Source organism: Salvelinus sp. IW2-2015, unplaced genomic scaffold (assembly GCF_002910315.2).
Source record: "Salvelinus sp. IW2-2015 unplaced genomic scaffold, ASM291031v2 Un_scaffold1042, whole genome shotgun sequence".
Classification (NCBI taxonomy): Eukaryota; Metazoa; Chordata; class Actinopteri; order Salmoniformes; family Salmonidae; genus Salvelinus; species Salvelinus sp. IW2-2015.
This window is the reverse complement of record NW_019942699.1, coordinates 260209-268702: the sequence shown is the minus strand read 5'-3', so window position 1 is coordinate 268702 and position 8494 is coordinate 260209. Positions and strand designations below refer to the sequence as shown.

General features: G+C 41.7%; 3 protein-coding genes across 8 annotated transcripts in view; 1 reads left to right on the top strand and 2 right to left on the bottom strand.

Annotated features, from left to right (window-relative positions):
* The window catches only part of LOC112069533 (gelsolin-related protein of 125 kDa-like), a 243717-nt gene that overhangs the window by 80234 nt on the left and 154989 nt on the right, over positions 1-8494 (bottom strand). The gene's annotated exons all lie outside the window — the stretch shown is intronic.
* The window catches only part of LOC111979311 (uncharacterized), a 141014-nt gene that overhangs the window by 8527 nt on the left and 123993 nt on the right, over positions 1-8494 (top strand). The window lies entirely within an intron of this gene.
* Positions 1-8494, bottom strand: part of LOC112069531 (zinc finger protein 271-like) — a 145690-nt gene that overhangs the window by 91825 nt on the left and 45371 nt on the right.

Genomic DNA, 8494 nt, shown 5'->3' with positions numbered 1-8494 from the left:
AGCACTTCAGAGGGTAGTGCGTACGGCCCAGTAATCACTGGGGCAAAGCTGCCCCTGCCATCCAGGACCTCTTACACCAGGCGGTGTCAGAGGAAGGCCCTGAAAATTGTCAAAGACCCCAGCCACCCCAGTCATAGACTGTTCTCTATACTACCGCATGGCAAGCAGTACCGGAGTGCCAAGTCTAGGACAAAAAGGCTTCTCAACAGTTTTTACCCCAAAGCCATAAGATCACTGAACACGTAACCAAATGGTTACCCAGACTATTTGCATTGTGTGCCCCCCACCCCCTCTTTTACGCTGCTGCTACCTCTCTGTTTATCTTATATGCATAGTCACTTTAACCTATACATTCATGTACATACTACCTCAATTGGCCCGACCAACCAGTGCTCCGCACTTTGGCTAAACGGGCTATTGCATTGTGTCCACCACCGCCAACCCCTCTTTTTACCTTACTGCTACTCTCTGTTCATCATATATGCATGAGTCACTTACATACCACATATACATACTACCTCAATAAGCTGACTAACCGGTGTCTGTATATAGCCTTGCTACTCTTATTTTCAAATATCTTTTACTGTTGTTTTATTTCTTTTACTTACCTACACACACTATTGGGATCTAACCTCATTGATCTGTCAGTAAGCTATGTTTACATGCGTATTGGGATTTTACCTCATTGATCTGTCAGTAAGCTATGTTTACATGGGTATTGGGATCTAACCTCATTGATCTGTCAGTAAACTATGTTTACATGGGTATTGGGATCTAACCTCATTGATCTGTCAGTAAGCTATGTTACATGGGTATTGGGATCTTACCTCATTGATCTGTCAGTAAGCTATGTTTACATGCGTATTGGGATCTTACCTCATTGATCTGTCAGTAAGCTATGTTTACATGGGTATTGGTATCTAACCAATTGATCTGTCAGTAAGCTATGTTTACATGGGTATTGGGATCTAACCTCATGTGTCTGTCAGTAAGCTATGTTACATGGGTATTGGGATCATATAAAAAATATATTTTTGTGTGAAATTACACTGGCTACATGTGCCACATAAATAATTACCGTCCAGCACATTGTCTAGGAAGGTACTGTTCCTAGGCCGTACTTGTAAATAAGAATTTCTTCTTAACTTGACTTGCCAATTTAAATAAAGGTAAAAAAAGAAGGGAATATGTTCCATAATTCATTGCATGCCTACTTGTGTTGTCTGTGTTTCTTTTACACCACCTGCTATGTAAAAGAGACAGAAGAATGCATGATGGTCAATGCTATCTGGGATCCTTGGGACATCCCTACCCTAAATCAATCAATTTTATTTTATTTTATATAGCCCTTCGTCACATCAGCTAATATCTCGAAGTGCTGTACAGACACCCAGCCTAAAACCCAAACAGCTAGTAATGCAGGTGTAGAAGCACGGTGGCTAGGAAAAACTCCTAGAAAGGCCAAAACCTAGGAAGAAACCTAGAGAGGAACCAGGCTATGAGGGGTGGCCAGTCCTCTTCTGGCTTGTGCCGGGTGGAGATTATAACAGAACTATGCCAAGATGTTCAAAAATGTTCATAAGTGACAAGCATGGTCAAATAATAATCATGAATAATTTCAGTTGGCTTTTCATAGCCGATCATCAAGAGTTGAAAAACAACAGGTCTGGGACAGGTGGCGGTTCCATAACCGCAGCAGAACAGCTGAAACTGGAATAGCAGCAGGCCAGGCGGACTGGGGACAGCAAGGAGTCACCACGGGCGGCAGTCCCGACGCATGGTCCTAGGGCCCAGGTCCTCCGAGAGAAAGAAAGAGAGAAGGAGAAAATTAGAGAGCCAAGATTTTCAAAATGTTCATAAATGACAAGCATGGTCAAATAATAATCAGGAATAAATCTCAGTTGGCTTTTCATAGCGATCATTAAGAGTTGAAAACAGCAGGTCTGGGACAGGTAGGGGTTCCGTAACCCAGGCAGAACAGTTGAAACTGGAATAGCAGCAAGGCCAGGCGGACTGGGGACAGCAAGGTGTCATCATGCCCGGTAGTCCTGACGTATGGTCCTAGGCTCAGGTTCTCAGAGAGAAAAAGAACGAAGAGAATTAGAGAGAGCATACTTAAATTCACACAGGACACTGGATAAGAAGCAGGAGAAGTACTCCAGGTAACCAACTGACCTAGCCCCCCGACACATAAACTACTGCAGCATAAATACTGGAGGCTGAGACAGGAGCGGTCAGGAGACACTGTGGCCCCATCCGAAGAAACCCCCGGACAGGGCCAAACAGGAAGGATATAACCCCACCACTTTGCCAAAGCACAGCCCCCGCACCACTAGAGGGAAGGGGGAGAAACCCTTCCTTAACCATTTTAAAATGTCGACTTCAATGGGTTAGGGACGTCCTAAGGATGTATCTCTACTTGAAAATACATTATCTAAGTGATTGATAGTTGGTATTCAGCAGTCATAAAGCCTTATTACTTTAATGAATTACTAAAGTAGTGATTTTGTCAGAAAGCATAGACAGCAGCTCCACACTTTATTGACTGACTGATCCCATTCATCCTTCCATCCCTCCTCAGCCTTCCTCTCTTCTAAAGACCCAGTAGGGTGGAGCTTAGTCAGAGAACTGTTGAGGGACTGGTTAGGAAGAACACTTCTACAGCAGAGAGGTGAGAGGTCACACATGGTTTAGATGGTAAATATTTACGTCCCCTTAGCGGTTCATCACGTCAGCAAAAGGGAATATGTTCCATCATCTATGTTCATTACATTTGTGCAAATTGTCCACTGATATTTAATTTCTCAACCCTCTTGGCTGTATGAAAGTTAATTTCCCCTCAGGCCACAATATTGTTCTTTGTTATTACTCGAGCCACTGCCTGTTCACCCCACTATCATTCAGAAGGCGAGGTCAGTAAAGGTGCATCAAAGCTGGGACCAAAAAATGAAAAACAGCTCTTATCTCAAGGCCATCAGACTGTTAAACAGGCATCATGAAATCATTGTCCCTTTAATAAGTTTTACATATCTTGCATTTCTTATCTCATATGTATAAACTGTATCTCAGTCTGTGCTGCTCTGACATTGTTTATCCATATATTTATATATTCATAATTCAATTCCTTTACTTAGATTTGTGTGTATTAGTATATTTGTTGTGAAATTGTTAGATATGACTGCAGTCGGAACTAGAAGCACAAGCATTTGCCTACATTCGCAATAACATCTGCTGAACACCTGTATGTGACCAGTACAATTTTATTTTTATGAAGGTAATATGTGTAAAATGTATTTTCCCCCACTCATTCACCCCATCTCTTTACATTGCTTATGCATATTCAGTGGCCTGACTGCTCCAGACTATGTCAAAGGCAATCCTGGTAGATCTGAACCTAATGCAGCTTGGAGTGATCGGATGAGAGAAGTCACATTTAGGTGCCAGGTGTAACTGAGGCCATAGAGTGATCCATATCATTACTTTGAGAGTTTTATATAATTTTACTAAATGTGTTTCTGTGTTGCAGGGGCAGTCAAGAAAATGGAAGGGAAAGGCCACAGATCATGACATAAGCAGAGCTGTGGAGACCACCTCAAGCCCCTGGTAGAGCTTGAGGTGTTTACCACTCCACACGGCTTCAGCAGGGCTGGAAAAGTGGGATTGATGTGTTTTGATCCATTTGTTTGTTTCAGTTTTCAGTAGTTGAATCCTTTGACGTCTTGTTGATTTCAACAAATGCACTGTGTTGGTTGAAAGTGAAACAAACTTACATACCATGCACTATTTTGACACAGTGGAAGATATGCTGAATTTATACTGTTTTTCATAAATAGATGGACCAGATGCGTGTTGCTTTTGCACATATTTGTTCATTGGTTTTGCAAGAGCTCTGTTGATTGTCAGTATTGGGTTATTTGTTTTGCAAATTATGAAATCAAGCTTTATTTACACAGCACATTTCAGACATGGATTCAACACAATGGCTTTCACAGGAAAAAAACATTAAAACAATGAAAATAAACAGAAATATTTTGTACACAAACATAAGAGGATAAAAAACAAGGTTACAACTAAAAATTCTAATGAGCACATAATTAATATAGGAGGGGCTCTGAAAGACACTATGGGGTGTCCACTTGAAGTTGACTAGTAACAACAAACCGGGACTGAAAGACACCCACCATTAGACCCACTAAATCTGGCCAAGAAGAGGCAAACAAAACAAAAACCCACACACAAACTTAAAGACAGGAAGCAAACCAAAAACGTGGAGCAACTAAAGGTGTTGACACTCCACATCTATAAAACAACTGGAGCACTGGGCTAGACACTCTTAACTAGAACCTGGACCAGCTCAGGTGAAACACCTTCCACTAACGAGATAGACAAGCCAGCACAGGTGTAACACATACTGACTAACGAGGTGACACCAATCAGTGCGCCCTACGTGCTAACGAGCTATACCTGCTACCGTCCAAACTCAAAACATAAATGGAAGAACCAAAGACTGTAACACCTTAAGAGAATGCTTACTCACCAACAGAAACAACTTCCCTTTCACATTATAATCAACTACAAAGCTTCACCTTCACCAATATAAACATGGTGTCTGCAGGCTGTCAACAATTAAAAACTAGAAAACAACTTTTTTTCCCACTAGATTCTAGAACTCTCGTCCCCTTGGAACAAGCCCAAACAAACTCAACCTCCAATATGAGTTTGTGATCCATGGCAACTCACTGGCTAAACACAAAACGTTTGGACTGCCCACCCTTGAGACATTTAGCAACCAAGTTGTCCTTACCACGGACATGTCTGATTTCAAGAGGAAACTCCTGCAATATTATCATAAAATACTCCCACTACAATGTTAAAACATTCTACATTGTGACATTAATTAATTGATATCATGAGACAACTCCTTCATGTATGTATTTTCTAATATTTGATCAGATATCTTTATCAGATTATCTCTGGTCACAGCTATAAGATTTCTCTCCAGTGTGTGTTCTCTGGTGTACTGTCAGATTGCCAGATTGAACAAAACTCTTCCACATTGAATCACAGCTATAAGGTTTCTCTCTCTGTGTGTGTTCTCTGGTGTACTGTCAGACCGCTAGATGAAGCAAAACTCTTCCCACATTGATTACAGCTATAAGGTTTCTCTCTGTGTGTGTTCTCTGGTGTACTGTCAGAACGCTAGATGTAACAAAACTCTTCCCACATTGATCACAACTATAAGATTTTTCTCCTGTGGTTGTTTCTCTGGTGTACTGTCAGATTGCCAGATTGAACAAAACTCTTCCCACATTGATCACAGCTATAAGATTTCTCTCTGTGTGTGTCTCTGGTGTATCTTCAGATGGCTAGATGTAAAAAAAAACTCCCACATTGATTACAGCTATGAGGTTTCTCTCCTGTGTGTGTTCTCTGGTGTACTGTCAGAACTCTAGATGTAACAAAACTCTTCTGACATTGATCACAGCTATAAGATTTCTCTCCTGTGTGTGTCTCTGGTGTGATATCAGGCTGGTGAATGAATAAAACTCTTCCCACATTGAGTACAGCTAAAAGGTTTCTCTACTGTGTGGATTCTCTGATGAATTATAATGCCTGCTGAGGTGAATCTTTTCCCACAGTCAGAGCAGCAGTGAGTTCTCTTCCCTGTGGATCTCTGCGGGTGTTTCTTGAGGTGTTCTAAATGTGGAGAGACTCTTCTCTGCCTTGTCAGCATCATGATGTTGTAGGCTCCCAGAGGACCCACGGTAGTCCCGTCTCTCTCCTGTGTGAACAACAAAAGTCAGACAGATGGTTAAAGGCCCACAACAGCGGAATCCATTGTAAAGGGAGCCAGCGTAGCCATGATGTTGTACAACAATTGAAGTCTAATGAATGTTAAAATTATTTGACAATTGTCTTAAAAATGAGCAAGAATAGTCATATATTCTGTCTTGTTTTCACATTAGTAGTAGCATCGATGATTGTAGGCTAGAAATAAGTTATTCATGTTGTTTGAACCTCTTAAGCAGTGTGCCAGAACTGGCTCCAAGTCATCTACAGTCTCTGCTAGGTAACCTTATCTCAGCTCACTGGTCTCCATAGCAGCACCTACCCGTAGCACGCGCTCCAGCAGGTATATCTCAATGGTCACCACCCAAAGCCATTCTCCTTTGGCCCTTCTCCTTCCAGTTCTCTGCTGCCAAAGACTGAACGAACTGCAAAAATCACTGAAGCTGGGGACTCATCATCTCCTCACTAGCTTTTAACGTTTCTGACGCTAGCGATCTGTCGAATCATTATTCCAGATGACACTCATAGTTTGACACATGTTACATCCAAACATGTATGTATTGTTCGATAATGTGCATATTTATATCCAAAAATCTCAGTTTACATTGGTGTGTTACGTGCAGCTAATGTTTGATTCCAAAAACATCCAGTGATTTTGCCAGATAGCCACATCAAAATCCCAGAAATACTCATAACTAAACATTGATAAAAGATACAAGTGTTATTCACAACGAATTAAAGATAGAACTTTCTCCTTAATGCAACCGTGTCAGATTTCAAAAAAAACGTAATCTGAGTACGGCGCTCAGAGCCCAATCCAGCCAAAGAAATATCCGCCATGTTTAGCGTCAACAGAAGTTAGAAATAAACATTATAAATATTCCACTACCTTGGGATGATCTTCATCAGAATGTCGATCACTCCCAGGAATCCCATGTCGAACAATAAATGACTGAATTTGTTCCATAAAGTCCATCATTTATGTCCAATAGGCCACTTGTTTGTTAGCGTGTTTTCAGACCCAGTAATCCATCTCATGAGGGCGCGAGCACTACGTCCAGACAAAAACTCGAAAAAGTTCCGTTTACAGGTCGTAGAAACATGTTCAAACGATGTAGGAATCAATCTTAGGATGTTTTTAACATGAAACTGCAATAATGTTACAACCGAGAATTCCATGTCTGTAGAAAAGCACTGGAATGAGAGATAACGTCTGTCGGGACGCACGTCACGAGCCTGAGACACCTCTGCCAGACACCTGACATCATTCCAGCTCCCCATTCCCCCCTCCTTTATAGCAAGAAGCCTGAAACAAGATTCTAAAGAAAGTTGACATCTAGTGTAAAGCCTTGGGAAGTGCTCTCAACAGTTTTTACCCCCAAGCCATAAGACTCCTGAACACGTAACCAAATGGTTACCCAGACTATTTGCATTGTGTGCCCCCCCAACCCCTCTCTACTGTTGTTTTATTTCTTTACTTACCTACACACACTATTGGGATCTAACCTCATTGATCTGTCAGTAAGCTATGTTTACATGCGTATTGGGATTTTACCTCATTGATCTGTCAGTAAGCTATGTTTACATGGGTATTGGGATCTAACCTCATTGATCTGTCAGTAAACTATGTTTACATGGGTATTGGGATCTAACCTCATTGATCTGTCAGTAAGCTATGTTTACATGGGTATTGGGATCTTACCTCATTGATCTGTCAGTAGTGTCCTGTGTGAATTTAAGTATGCTCTCTCTAATTCTCTCGTTCTCTTTTTCTCTCTGGAGAACCTGAGCCCTAGGACCATACGTCAGGACTACCGGGCATGATGACACCTTGCTGTCCCCAGTCCGCCTGGCCTTGCTGCTATTCCAGTTTCAACTGTTCTGCCTGCGGTTACGGAACCCCTACCTGTCCCAGACCTGCTGTTTTCAACTCTTAATGATCGGCTATGAAAAGCCAACTGAATTTATTCCTGATTATTATTTGACCATGCTTGTCATTTATGAACATTTGTAAAATCTTGGCTCTTCTAATTTTCTCTTCTCTCTTTCTTTCTCTCGGAGGACCTGGGCCCTAGACCATGCGTCGGACTGCCGCCCGTGGTGACTCCTTGCTGTCCCCAGTCCGCCTGGCCTTGCTGCTATTCCAGTTTCAGCTTTCTGCCTGCGTTATGGAACCCACCTGTCCCAGACCTGTTGTTTTTCAACTCTTGATGATCGGCTATGAAAAGCCAACTGAAAATTATTCATGATTATTTATTTGACCATGCTTGTCACTTATGAACATTTTTGAACATCTTGGCATAGTTCTGTTATAATCTCCACCGGCACAGCCAGAAGAGGACTGGCCACCCCTCATAGCCTGGTTCCTCTCTAGGTTTTTCCTAGGTTTTGGCCTTTCTAGGAGTTTTTCCTAGCACCGTGCTTCTACACCTGCATTACTAGCTGTTTGGGGTTTTAGGCTGGGTGTCTGTACAGCACTTCGAGATATAGCTGATGTACGAAGGGCTATATAAAATAAAATAAAATTGATTGATTTAAGGGTAGGATGTCCCAAGGATCCCAGATAGCATTGACCATCATGCATTCTTCTGTCTCTTTTACATAGCAGGTGTAAAAAAACACAGACAACACAAGTAGGCATGGCAATGAATTATGGAACATATTCCCTTCTTTTTTTACCTTTATTTAAATGGCAAGTCAAGTT